Consider the following 11,999-nt stretch of genomic DNA (forward strand, 5'->3'; position numbering starts at 1 on the left):
ATGGTTAATTCCTAGTGATTACTAACAAGTTAAGCATGTCACTTACTCTAACAAGTTAACAAAACCACTTAAGAATCCTATATGCAAAACTAACTTAGCGTCTTGAATCACATGTAGTTAACGCATAAGAAAGAGAATCATTAAATCATTGAATTATAAACTCACGACATCTACATAGAAATCATAGAAAACAAAATAAAAACTACTTTATAACATCTTGCAAAATCGTAAACTACATGAGAGTATTCCACAAATTCGGAACTAGCCAAAAACATAAACACAACATCATACAAAGAATCCAAACCGAAAACATAAGTGAAGAAGTAACGAGTTACACTTTGTAAATCTCCTTAGCTGTATCAAAACAAGGCAGCACGGCTTCAACTTGAATGGCAATCATAGGCGTAGCGCTTTGGATCGAATGAAATGAAGGGAAAATGGTGTTTTCACCTTGAATGGCTTTGAGGATGATGAGTAGTGTTTAAGGCAGAGCTTTGACTAGTCTTGTGAGCAAGGTTGATGATCATTTTATGTGGAAATGAGGTGCTATATATAGAGGAAGAAACCCAAGGGAGGATTGCCACAAAGTCCACAAAGTTGAAACCAAATTGATTCAGGTTTCCTAGATTTAGCAGATATGACCTTTGTCCCTTGTTTTGGCCATAACTTTCTCTAGAAAATTAATATTGAGATGATTCCAACTGGAAATTTCAACTAGACATCTGTGGCTTTTCATCCATGTATCATGCATTTTCTCAATCATTTTGAGCTGTCAAATGGAGCCCGTCAAAGTTGGATGATCTGCACTGCCATAATTCTGATTTCTATAAGGATTGCATATCTTTTGCATTAATTGCATATCTTTTTCCTCCTTTAATGCTGATTTCTTTTACACAAATTTCTTCATTTGAATTAGGGAGGCAGCAAAAGTCTTAATTGTTGCAGCCATGTTTGATATTTCTTACCTCTCCTCATTTAATTTGCTGCATGTCTTCTTTGACTTTCTTACCACTTCTCATTAATTTGTTGCATGCCTTCTTTCACATTCTTTGCTGCAGGGATTTATGGAGATTCTGATACATATTTGTACTCTATATGCAGGAGAAACAAGGTCTCAAGTTTCCCTCATAGCCCTTGGATCAAAAGCAAATCAATGGCTGAGATAATTCCGCCGAGCTCACTGGACCTCCGAGTAATGATTCAGTCATATCTCCCTGTACGAATAAGATATTGATTTGATTCTAAATCCTACAGAAACTAGACTCACACAGATTTCTATCCATATAAGGTAGGTCTTCTAACTCAATCGGAGCTATCCAGGGGAGCCCGTCGAAGTTGGACTACAAATCTTGACAGCATTTTCATTCTTGCATGGATTGGGCTTTTAAGTGTATCTTCTTCTTCTTTTTCCTTGTGGAACTAGGATTACTTTCCTTCTCCAATATAAATTTGTATTTTCTAATAAGAATAAGTACGTTAGAAACAAAGAAATACGAAAGGATGAATCCTACTCGAACAAGGAATTATATTTCAACAAGGATTCTTAACACTTAGCACAATTTCATCATCAATTCACTCATAATTGATATAAGCTCTACCTAGACATTTATTCATACAAAAGAAACTAAAACATACTAAATAAGAGGTAACAAAGAGTAAGAATAGGGCATAATCACATTAAGAATGTCACACTTTATGCTCATATCATCTCTCTTTCTTGGAAGATCAATAGGCCAATAACACATGCAGTCCCATATTGTGGAACAAAATTGGACGGGAAGCCAACAATATTGAGTATGAAGATCAGAAGATTCTTCACAAATCACAATCACTTGTTTTTGGATTCATATATGAATTAAAGCAAGCCACACCAACATGTTTTTAGCCAAACCCACCAACCTTATTGATGAACTTTTCATGTTCTTGGTCTGAACCGCTTGCTTCAATAAAATCTCTTTCATTTGCGCCACTTTCTGCAACACCACCATTCCACCATATCACAAAACCCAAAAACAAACGCAACCCGGAATCTATGACAAATCAAAATAAACCTTCGCTCCCGAAAATAATAAGCAACCATTTTGGGCATACCTTGGATGGGTCTTTTATGCGTTGCTTCACTCCATAAAACGAATGCCCATTAGCTTCTTCTCATCCGAAACAACTTTCCACCACAACTTGGGTTTGTTCCAAATTCGCCTACCACGGCGTATTGCTACCGTCTCTTGAGCCAAATTGTTTTATGTTCTCCGTTTACACAAGTACAGAAATGTAGAAGTGTGATGTTTGCTAATCCATCCATGTACTCTAATACTTGTCGGAGGTGTTGAGATCGTGGGTCAACATGTTAGCAACCGTCACGTTCTTTTATCTCTATGCCTCCACTCAGCACGAGAACACTCATTCTGAACTCGATTTTTTTTTTTTGGGTTTTTTCTATGTCAAGTTACAATTTTATCCCTCATGAGAATTCCTACATATAGTTGCATTAATAAATTCTGGCAAATTAAATATTTCAAAAATTTAACCATTTGACTTCTTTAACTTTTTTTCTGGTCGCGGTCACCCATGTACATATAGTTTTTTCTTCATTTACTTGTAATGAGGAACAATATTACATTGCAATTATTGAAACTAATAACACCCAAATTGAGATTAGTTAACTTGGTCTTAACCTTAATCTAAATAAAAGAGTACCCCTGTTTGCGTACGGGCCTAGGGAGTGAAAGAAGTTAATTGTTAATATAATGAAATAAGAAAACTATAAAGCAATTGGTTAGTGTGTGGTTGTGTGGGATGATGATTCATTCGGTCAGCACACCCAGTTACTAATTAATCATAAGAATGACTACTACAAAAATGATATATCAATAGCCTGAGGTGTGTGTGTTTTAAGTTTTAACTACAAAACCATCATCAAAACACCTGCTACATTAAAGCACACCCATGGATATTGTTCACACATACTGTTCACCACAGAAAAAACCCAGATTTTTTCCCTCCGAGCGGCCGACTTTGGCCCGCTAGATCTCCACCATCCGACCATCATAGAACGGCGCACCGGTCTCATTTGAAAGGTTGTTGTGTCCTCTATCGATTGGTGAAAGCGCCACCTACCATCTCGCCGCCGTTTGGGAGCGGTGAAGCCCGAAAGTTCCTCCGAAAGTGCATATTTCGCCGAATTCACCTCGCCGGATCTCCCTCCTCTAGCCACCAATCGGTGAGATAACCCATTTTAAAGGTATCATTCCATACTACAAACCCTCCAAATGATTTAACCCAAATTGTTTTGTGCTAGGAGAATCGAAGAAAAGAAATCTTAGGTTTTAAATTGGGGATTTTTGGTTTTTGTTAAATTAAAGTGTTTAGGCTCGGAATTGGACTTTATGGTGAATTAGAAAGTTGTTAGGAATGTCATTAAGATTGTGGTGGTGAAATATAGTAGTCATTGGTAGTGGTCAGAAAACGGTGGCGACGCATGAACAGTGTTTTCCGAACAGTGTTTAGCTGTAATGAAATTGTCACCTGAGATTTTATGTATCGTTTTCTAAGCATTTTCTCATGCTACTAGGTGACAGACAAAATGAGTGAGGGAATCATTTTCGGTGTCGTGGAAGTTGCACGCAGGAAATAATGTAATAACCCTAAATTTCAAATACAATTTTGAATTAATTTGAATTCTATAAAATTTGGAATTTTATTATGTTTGGAAGTGATTGGTTGCGACGTTATAAAACGAGCGACGGATACGTTCTCGGAACGTTAAATTGAAAAACGTTACGTTTCCGCAACGTATAAATCGACTTTTATTCCGTTGCTCGGTTGCAAAAACTTCCTTCATGAAAGTTGTAGAGCTCGTCGATACGAGTTCGTGGGTATGTGACGCGTTCGAAACGGACATCGTACCTAAAAGTTATTCACGTCGGAAGTTAGTTTCCGATTTGGAAACTAGTATAAAAAGGAATTGTTTTCTTTCTAGGGTTTCCATAACAGGAAACCCTTCATTTCCGCCACACACTCTCTCTCTCTCTCTCTCTCTCTCTCTCTCTCTCTCTCTCTCTCTCTCTCTCTCTCTCTCTCTCTCTCTCTCCCCGAAACTCCTCCCTCCCCCTTCAGAAAATTCTTCGATTCAATCCGGCGAACTCCGGCCTGCGTGTCTATCACCGCCGGTCCAAGGAGCTTCGCGTGGATATTCTCAACTACCCACTAGCTCGCCGCATCGTGTCTCGCCGTCGTTAGCATCCTCGAGACAACCCGAGGCTTGGAGGGAAGCTCCGTCGTTCCACGCGACGTCGCCGACAGAACTAGGGATCAGTGACCAGCTTGTTGTCATCGCACGCCGCCCTAGCACCCCCCTTGCAGAGAGATCGAAGCTCAGACGAACGTGGGTTGCTCGCCTAACTCGATCCGACTCCGCCGCTCCTACGCACGTCTCCGGTGGTCTTCGAGCTTAAATCGGGGTGAGTATAGCCTAGGTTGTTGGTTGTGATGTTGTTGTTGAAATTTTGTGTGGATTTGTGATGTTTTGGGGTGGAGATCGGAGGTTGGATTGAGGGGGAGGTACCGCCGCCTTAGGCGGCGCGTGTGGGCGAGTAGAGGAGGCTAGGCACGGTGTGAGGCCGTGAGAAGGCTGAGGGAAGGTAGAGGGTGATTTTGGGCCGGCGGTGGCGTCACACGCGCCGTGGGTGGCTTCGGCGAGTGAGCCCCACGCGCCGCCTGCCGGCGGGTGGCGCGTGTGCCCCACGCGCCGCCACGTGCGGCGGTGTGAAAATATTTTCCGATAGGGGTATTTTGGTAATTTACTGTGTATGGTAAATGTAAATGTAAATTTTATTTACGTATGGTAAATGTAATTAAGTTTTTACCTACGGTAAATGTAATTATAAATTACTTTCAGTAAATGTAAAAAGTAATTTGTAAAAGGGTAATTTAGTAAATTTTATTTACTGAGTTGTATTTACATTTAAATCGTACGTATATGTACAGAAATACGTATTAATATTTATACGCACAGAAATACGTATTAATATTTATACGCACAGAAATACGTATTAATATGTATACGTACAGAAATACGTATTTAATATTTATACGTACAGAAATACGTATATAGTATTTATACGTACAGAAATACGTATATAGTACTTATACGTACAGAAATACGTATTAATTGAGTATTGCACAGTAACCGTGAATAGTGAACCGTGAACAGTAACTTCGTATAAACCAAAATTGCTGAACAGTAACTGTTTATTACTGTTTTGGCATTTAAAGGTTTACGAAACGATTCTAAATTCTTTTCTTATTCTTTTAAGGTGATCGTTAAATCGAGGAAAGGAATTATCAACGGGAATTGAGGATTTACGCTTGAGTCGATAAGGTGAGTAAAATCTCACTGAATTACGAATCTACCCTCGCGGTGATTCAACATTTTTGCAAGTGTGTTTATTAAATGAATTACAACATGTATATAATTTAGTGAACTACATATATACAGTATAATGGTAATAAGTACATATATATATATAGTTCATTAAATTACTTACTGTTATTAATTCATTGAAAATAGTCATTTCGGTGACAGAAAAATTGTGCATGTGTATGTGATTTCAATGGTACGATATGATGTGAGATTATCGTACGTAATTTTTCAGGTGTTTATGAAATATGACATGTATAGGATATAGTGGACTATGTATATGTGGTATAAATGGTAAATAAATACGAATATATATAGTTTGCTATATAATATACTGTTATGATTTTTATTATGGATATATTGTGAAATATTGTGATTTGTCTTCGGACGTGATGTGTGGTACAATATGATGTGAGATTATTGTACATGTGAGGCAAGTCGGAACCTAGCCTTTGGCCGGGCGAAAGTTACGATACAGTTAGAGCTCTAGTCTGTCTGCCATAGTACTGCATGGAGGTAGCGGGTGGTTATCTGCTCATGGGTACTCAGCTTGTTTTGGATGTTGGGTGGCGGGTGGTTACCCAACATCAGCGGTATACTAAGTGAGGGGTAACAGATGTGTACCAACGCTCATTAGTTACCATTTTGTGAAAGTATTAGAGTAACCAGATGGGTTGCTCGTTTTCTCATGATTTTCATTATACTGTGTTAATGTGGAGTTGTGTCTTTTATGAGACGAGAATTATTTTAATATTTTACTCATACGAGCTGTAAAGCTTACCGGGTTTGTGTTGCAATCCCGGTGCACCAATTTCAATGGTGTAGGGGATACTTCCGCAGGTGCTGAGTAGTGGTGATTGAGTGACGACCTGAAGACTCGAGGTCGATCGCATCCAGTCGTGGTGAGGTTCCAGCGTGGATTGTGTGTGTGATTTGGTGTGATTTTATTTGTGAGGTTGTTGTGAGGATTATACAATTCCATTTGTTATATGTTGAATTATCATTTGGGTTTGTAATAATCGGCTTGACTGAGTTATATTTTAAACTCAGATGTGATCCGCTGTTACGCTTTAATGATTTCGATTTATTTGAGATTATTTGGTGTTTAACGACTTTAGAATTTTGAGTTTTTAAGCTCGAAATTTTGGGGTCGTTACAGTTGGTATCAGAGCCTAAGTGTGTATTTGGCGATTATCAATATCATCCGGGAGCGATGATCCGACTGCAGGCGGGCACCCATCACATGCTCCTCGGTATTGATATGTCGTCGGGTACGCGAGAGTGTTAGGAGCCATACCTCACGGTTTGGTCCTCTAGGGAGTATTGTGAAGATACTTCGATGATTCATCTGATTTTGGAATGTCATGTTATAATCTTTGGATCTGTTTTGGCTGAGTTCGAGATTTCTTGAGTATTGACTAAGTATATTGTTTTTGAAGGTGATGAACGGTGACAAGGGCCGAGGACGGGCGAGAGGCCGAGGTCGAGGTAGGACCACAGGCCGAGTCCGCAACGTGGAGAACCTTTATGAGGAGGCTGCTCCACAGGTAGAGCAGGTAGGCCGAGGTCGAGGTAGGGCCACAGGTCGAGTCCGCAACGTGGAGAACCTTTATGAGGAGGCTGCTCCACAGGTAGAGCAGGTAGGCCGAGGTCGAGGTAGGGCCACAGGTCGAGTCCGCAACGTGGAGAACCTCTATGAGGAGGCTGCTCCGCAGGAGGAGCAGGATGAGCCAGCTCCTGCGGTTAGAGATGACGGTCGAGTGTTGAAGCTGATCAAGGATATTAGTGCACTGTCAGCTCCGACCTTTCATGGAGGACTAGATCATATGGTAGCTGACCATTGGATCGAGGGTATGGAGACATATTTTGAGATGATAGAGTGCACAGAGATTGAGAAGAGAAAGATAGCTACATTCTTTCTCAAGGGTGATGCTTTAGATTGGTGGAAGAGCATGAGACAGACTGTGAATGTGTCTACATTCACATGGGGAGGTTTCACCACCATATTCCGAGAGAAGTATTTTCCAGCCTCAGTCCAGGAGGACTTAGAGTTGGAGTTCCTGGCATTGGTACAGGGAGACATGACCATTAGAGAGTATGATGCACGATTCTCGCAGCTGTATCGGTATGTCAGGCCTATGGGTACGACTGCTTTAGCTCAGAAGTATCTACGTGGGCTGAAACAAGAGTACAAGACCATGATATCAGTCCTTTGCCTGACTTCACGGGAGCAGATATTTGAGAGTGCTATGAGTTTGGAGCAAGCAGAGAAGGCTCAAGCAGGTGATGTGGGGAACAGAGATGCAAAGGGGAAAGGCAAGGCAATCTATATAGGCCGGGAACACTCAGGGCCGAAGGATAGGTCATGGAAGAGGCCAAGACCCCACTATCAGGCCCCGATAAGGGCACCACCCCTAGCTATCAGGGCAGCACCAGTCAGACCATTAGCAACAGTGAGGTGTTATGGCTGCAATGAGATGGGACATTACGCCTCAGCATGTCCGAAACCGAAGAGAGGAGGGTGCCACCGGTGCGGGCAGGTGGGGCACATAGCTCGAGATTGTACCCGACCACTTCCGGGTAGACAGGAACGGCCGTAGAGACAGCTACCAGCAGGCCAAGCTAGAGTGTTCGCAGTGGGTCAGCGAGACACAGGAGTGGAAGGTACATTATCACTCTTTGACTACCTTGCTAGAGTACTGTTCGATACGGGAGCATCGCATTCATTTATTGCTAGTTCGGTAGTGGAGATGCTAGGATTGATTCCTACACCTCTTGGGAACGCTTTATGTGTCACTTCGCCCCTCGGAGTGTCACTTGAGTTAGAGACAATCTGCAAAGCTTGTCCGATCTTCATTGGAAGTAGAGAGTTCTCTGCTTCGTTGATTGTGATTCCGGATCACACTTATGATGTGATCTTGGGTATTGATTGGTTGAGACCACAGCATGCTGTGATTGATTGTTTTGACATGGTGGTGTCATTTCATAGACCTGGGGAGCCAGTGTTTCGTTATCGTTGCCTCAGGTCAGATAACGCCATGAGATCAGGAGTTTTGGCACATGTGGAGTCGGTGGGTCAGAAAGTATCTATCGCAGACATTGTGGTAGTATCTGAGTTTGGTGAAGTGTTCCAAGTGATACCGGGGCTACCTCCTCGAAGAGTGGTAGATTTCTGCATTGATGTAGTACCCGGTACAGCACCTGTGTCAAAGGCGCCATATAGAATGGGGCAGAATGAACTTAAGGAGCTGAAGGTGCAGATCGATGAGCTATTAGACCAAGGGTTCATTAGACCTAGTGTTTCACCGTGGGGAGCACCTGTTTTGTTCGTGAAGAAGAAAGATGGTTCTCTGCGGTTATGTGTGGACTACAGAGAACTGAACAAGGTGACCATCAAGAATAGGTATCCCTTACCTAGGATTGATGACTTGTTCGATCAGCTCAAAGGTGCTACGGTGTTCTCTAAGATTGATTTGAGATCCGGTTATCATCAACTCAGAGTGAAGGAAGAAGATATATCGAAGACAGCCTTCAGGACCCGGTATGGACATTATGAGTTTGTCGTCATGCCATTTGGTCTAACGAATGCACCAGCTGTCTTCATGAGTTTGATGAACCAAGTATTTAGCCCGTACTTGGATGAGTTTGTTGTGGTGTTTGTGGATGACATTCTGATATACTCCAAGACACAAGAAGAACATGTGGTGCATCTGAAAACAGTGTTGCAGACCTTGAAGGAGGCAAGACTGTATGCCAAGCTAGAGAAGTGTGAGTTCTGGAAAGAAGAGGTCAAATTCCTTGGTCATGTTGTCTCAAAAGATGGAGTACTAGTGGACCCGGCAAAGGTAGAGGCAGTAAAGAATTGGAGTCGTCCAAAGAACCCTACAGAGATACGTAGTTTCCTCGGTTTGGCAGGATACTACAGGAGGTTTATCGAGGGGTTTTCTAGTATTGCATCTTCATTGACCAAGTTGACCAAGAAAGATACTCCATTCGTGTGGACGGATGCATGTGAGGAAGCATTCAGCAAACTAAAGACTAGACTGACCACAGCTCCAGTGTTGACAATTCCTTCTAGTGGTGGTGGTTATGTCATTTACAGTGATGCTTCGCTCCAAGGTTTGGGTTGTGTGTTGATGCAGCATGGAGGAGTGGTTGCTTATGGTTCGAGACAGTTGAAGATTCATGAGAAGAATTATCCGACACACGACCTAGAGCTTGCGGCAGTTGTATTTGCCCTGAAGATTTGGAGACATTACTTGTATGGTGAGAAATTTCAACTCTTTTCAGATCATAAGAGTTTGAAGTACTTGTTCTCACAGAAGGAGCTGAATATGAGGCAGAGGAGATGGATGGAACTCCTCAAGGACTATGACTTCACATTAGAGTACCACCCGGGGAAGGCAAATGTGGTGGCTGATGCCTTGAGCAGGAAACCGAGAGGCGTAGTAGCTTCACTTATGGTCCAGGAATGGTTCATGCTAGAAGCTGCATCAGAGTTTGATTTGGTACCATCGGGAGGAGAACCAAGGGTCTTTCTTGGTAGTGTCACAGTGCAACCCACATTGATCACGAGGATCATACAGGGTCAGGCGCAGGATAGACTCGCACGAGCTAAGTTGGCGGATCTTGTAGTTGATACGCTTGATGGGTGTCCTTCTGAGTGGAGAGTTGGACCCGATGGAGGGTTGAGGTTTGGGGCAAGATTGTGTGTTCCAGATTGTGATGATCTTCGGGAGGAGGTTCTTCGTACGGCACATCGTTCACGCTATACCGTCCACCCAGGGAACACCAAGATGTACAAGGACCTATGCAGACAATTCTGGTGGAACGGTATGAAGAAAGATGTAGCAGAGTTCGTATCAAAGTGCCTTACATGTCAGCAAGTGAAAGCAGAACATCAACGACCAGCTGGCATGTTGAAACCACTGACTATTCCTCTTTGGAAGTGGGAGCAGATATCTATGGATTTTGTGACCGGACTGCCTAGATCGAAGAAGGGTCACGATGCCATATGGGTGATTGTCGATCGGTTGACGAAGTCGGCTCATTTTCTCCCAGTGTCGATGAAGTACTCAGTGGATGTGCTTGGGAAACTATATGTGGATGAGGTGGTGAGACTTCATGGTGCACCAGTTTCTATTGTTTCCGATAGAGATGCACGTTTCACTTCGAAGTTCTGGGGTGGATTGCAGAAGGCGATGGGCACCACCTTGGATATGAGTACAGCTTTTCACCCTCAGACCGATGGACAGACGGAAAGGGTGAATCAGGTGATGGAAGACATGTTGAGAGCATGTGTGTTGGATTTCAAGGGTAGCTGGGAAGATCATTTGAGATTGATTGAGTTTGCCTACAACAACAGCTAACATTCTAGCATCGGCATGGCACCTTATGAGGCACTTTATGGTAGACCATGTCGATCTCCGATCTGTTGGGCCGAAGTGGGTGATGAGGCACTGATGGGTCCAGAGGTGGTTCAGGAAACCACGGAGAAGATCTCGATCATTCGAGATAGAATCCGGACCGCTCAGAGTAGACAGAAGAGCTATGCAGACTTGAAGAGGAGACATGTGGATTTTGGGGTCGGTGATCATGTGTTCTTGAAAGTTTCGCCTATGAGGGGTGTAGTGAGATTTGGCAAGAAGGGAAAGTTGGCTCCGAGGTACGTTGGACCCTTTGAGATACTTGAGAAGGTGGGCGAACTAGCTTATCGACTAGCCTTGCCTACTAGCATGTCGGGCGTACACAACGTCTTCCACATTTCCATGCTGAGGAAGTATGTACCAGATGAGTCTCATGTGATCGATCATAGCACCATTGAAGTGAAGGAAAATGCCACTTTTGTTGTCGAACCGGTTCGTATTCTGGATAGATCCACAAAGAAGCTTCGGAGGAGAGAAGTTGAGCTAGTCAAGGTGCTGTGGAGTCACCATGACGAGGGTGATGCATCTTGGGAGCTAGAGTCAGACATGATGACTAGATATCCACAGTTGTTTGTGAGTGAGTTTGAATTTCGGGACGAAATTCCTTTAAGGGGGGTAGAATGTAATAACCCTAAATTTCAAATACAATTTTGAATTAATTTGAATTCTATAAAATTTGGAATTTTATTATGTTTGGAAGTGATTGGTTGCGACGTTATAAAACGAGCGACGGATACGTTCTCGGAACGTTAAATTGAAAAACGTTACGTTTCCGCAACGTATAAATCGACTTTTATTCCGTTGCTCGGTTGCAAAAACTTCCTTCATGAAAGTTGTAGAGCTCGTCGATACGAGTTCGTGGGTATGTGACGCGTTCGAAACGGACATCGTACGTAAAAGTTATTCACGTCGGAAGTTAGTTTCCGATTTGGAAACTAGTATAAAAAGGAATTGTTTTCTTTCTAGGGTTTCCATAACAGGAAACCCTTCATTTCCGCCACACACTCTCTCTCTCTCTCTCTCTCTCTCTCTCTCTCCCCGAAACTCCTCCCTCCCCCTTCAGAAAATTCTTCGATTCAATCCGGCGAACTCCGGCCTGCGTGTCTATCACCGCCGGTCCAAGGAGCTTCGCGTGGATATTCTCAACTACCCAC

The sequence above is a fragment of the Argentina anserina genome, chromosome 2, assembly GCF_933775445.1.
Source record: "Argentina anserina chromosome 2, drPotAnse1.1, whole genome shotgun sequence".
In the NCBI taxonomy this organism is placed as follows: Eukaryota; Viridiplantae; Streptophyta; class Magnoliopsida; order Rosales; family Rosaceae; genus Argentina; species Argentina anserina.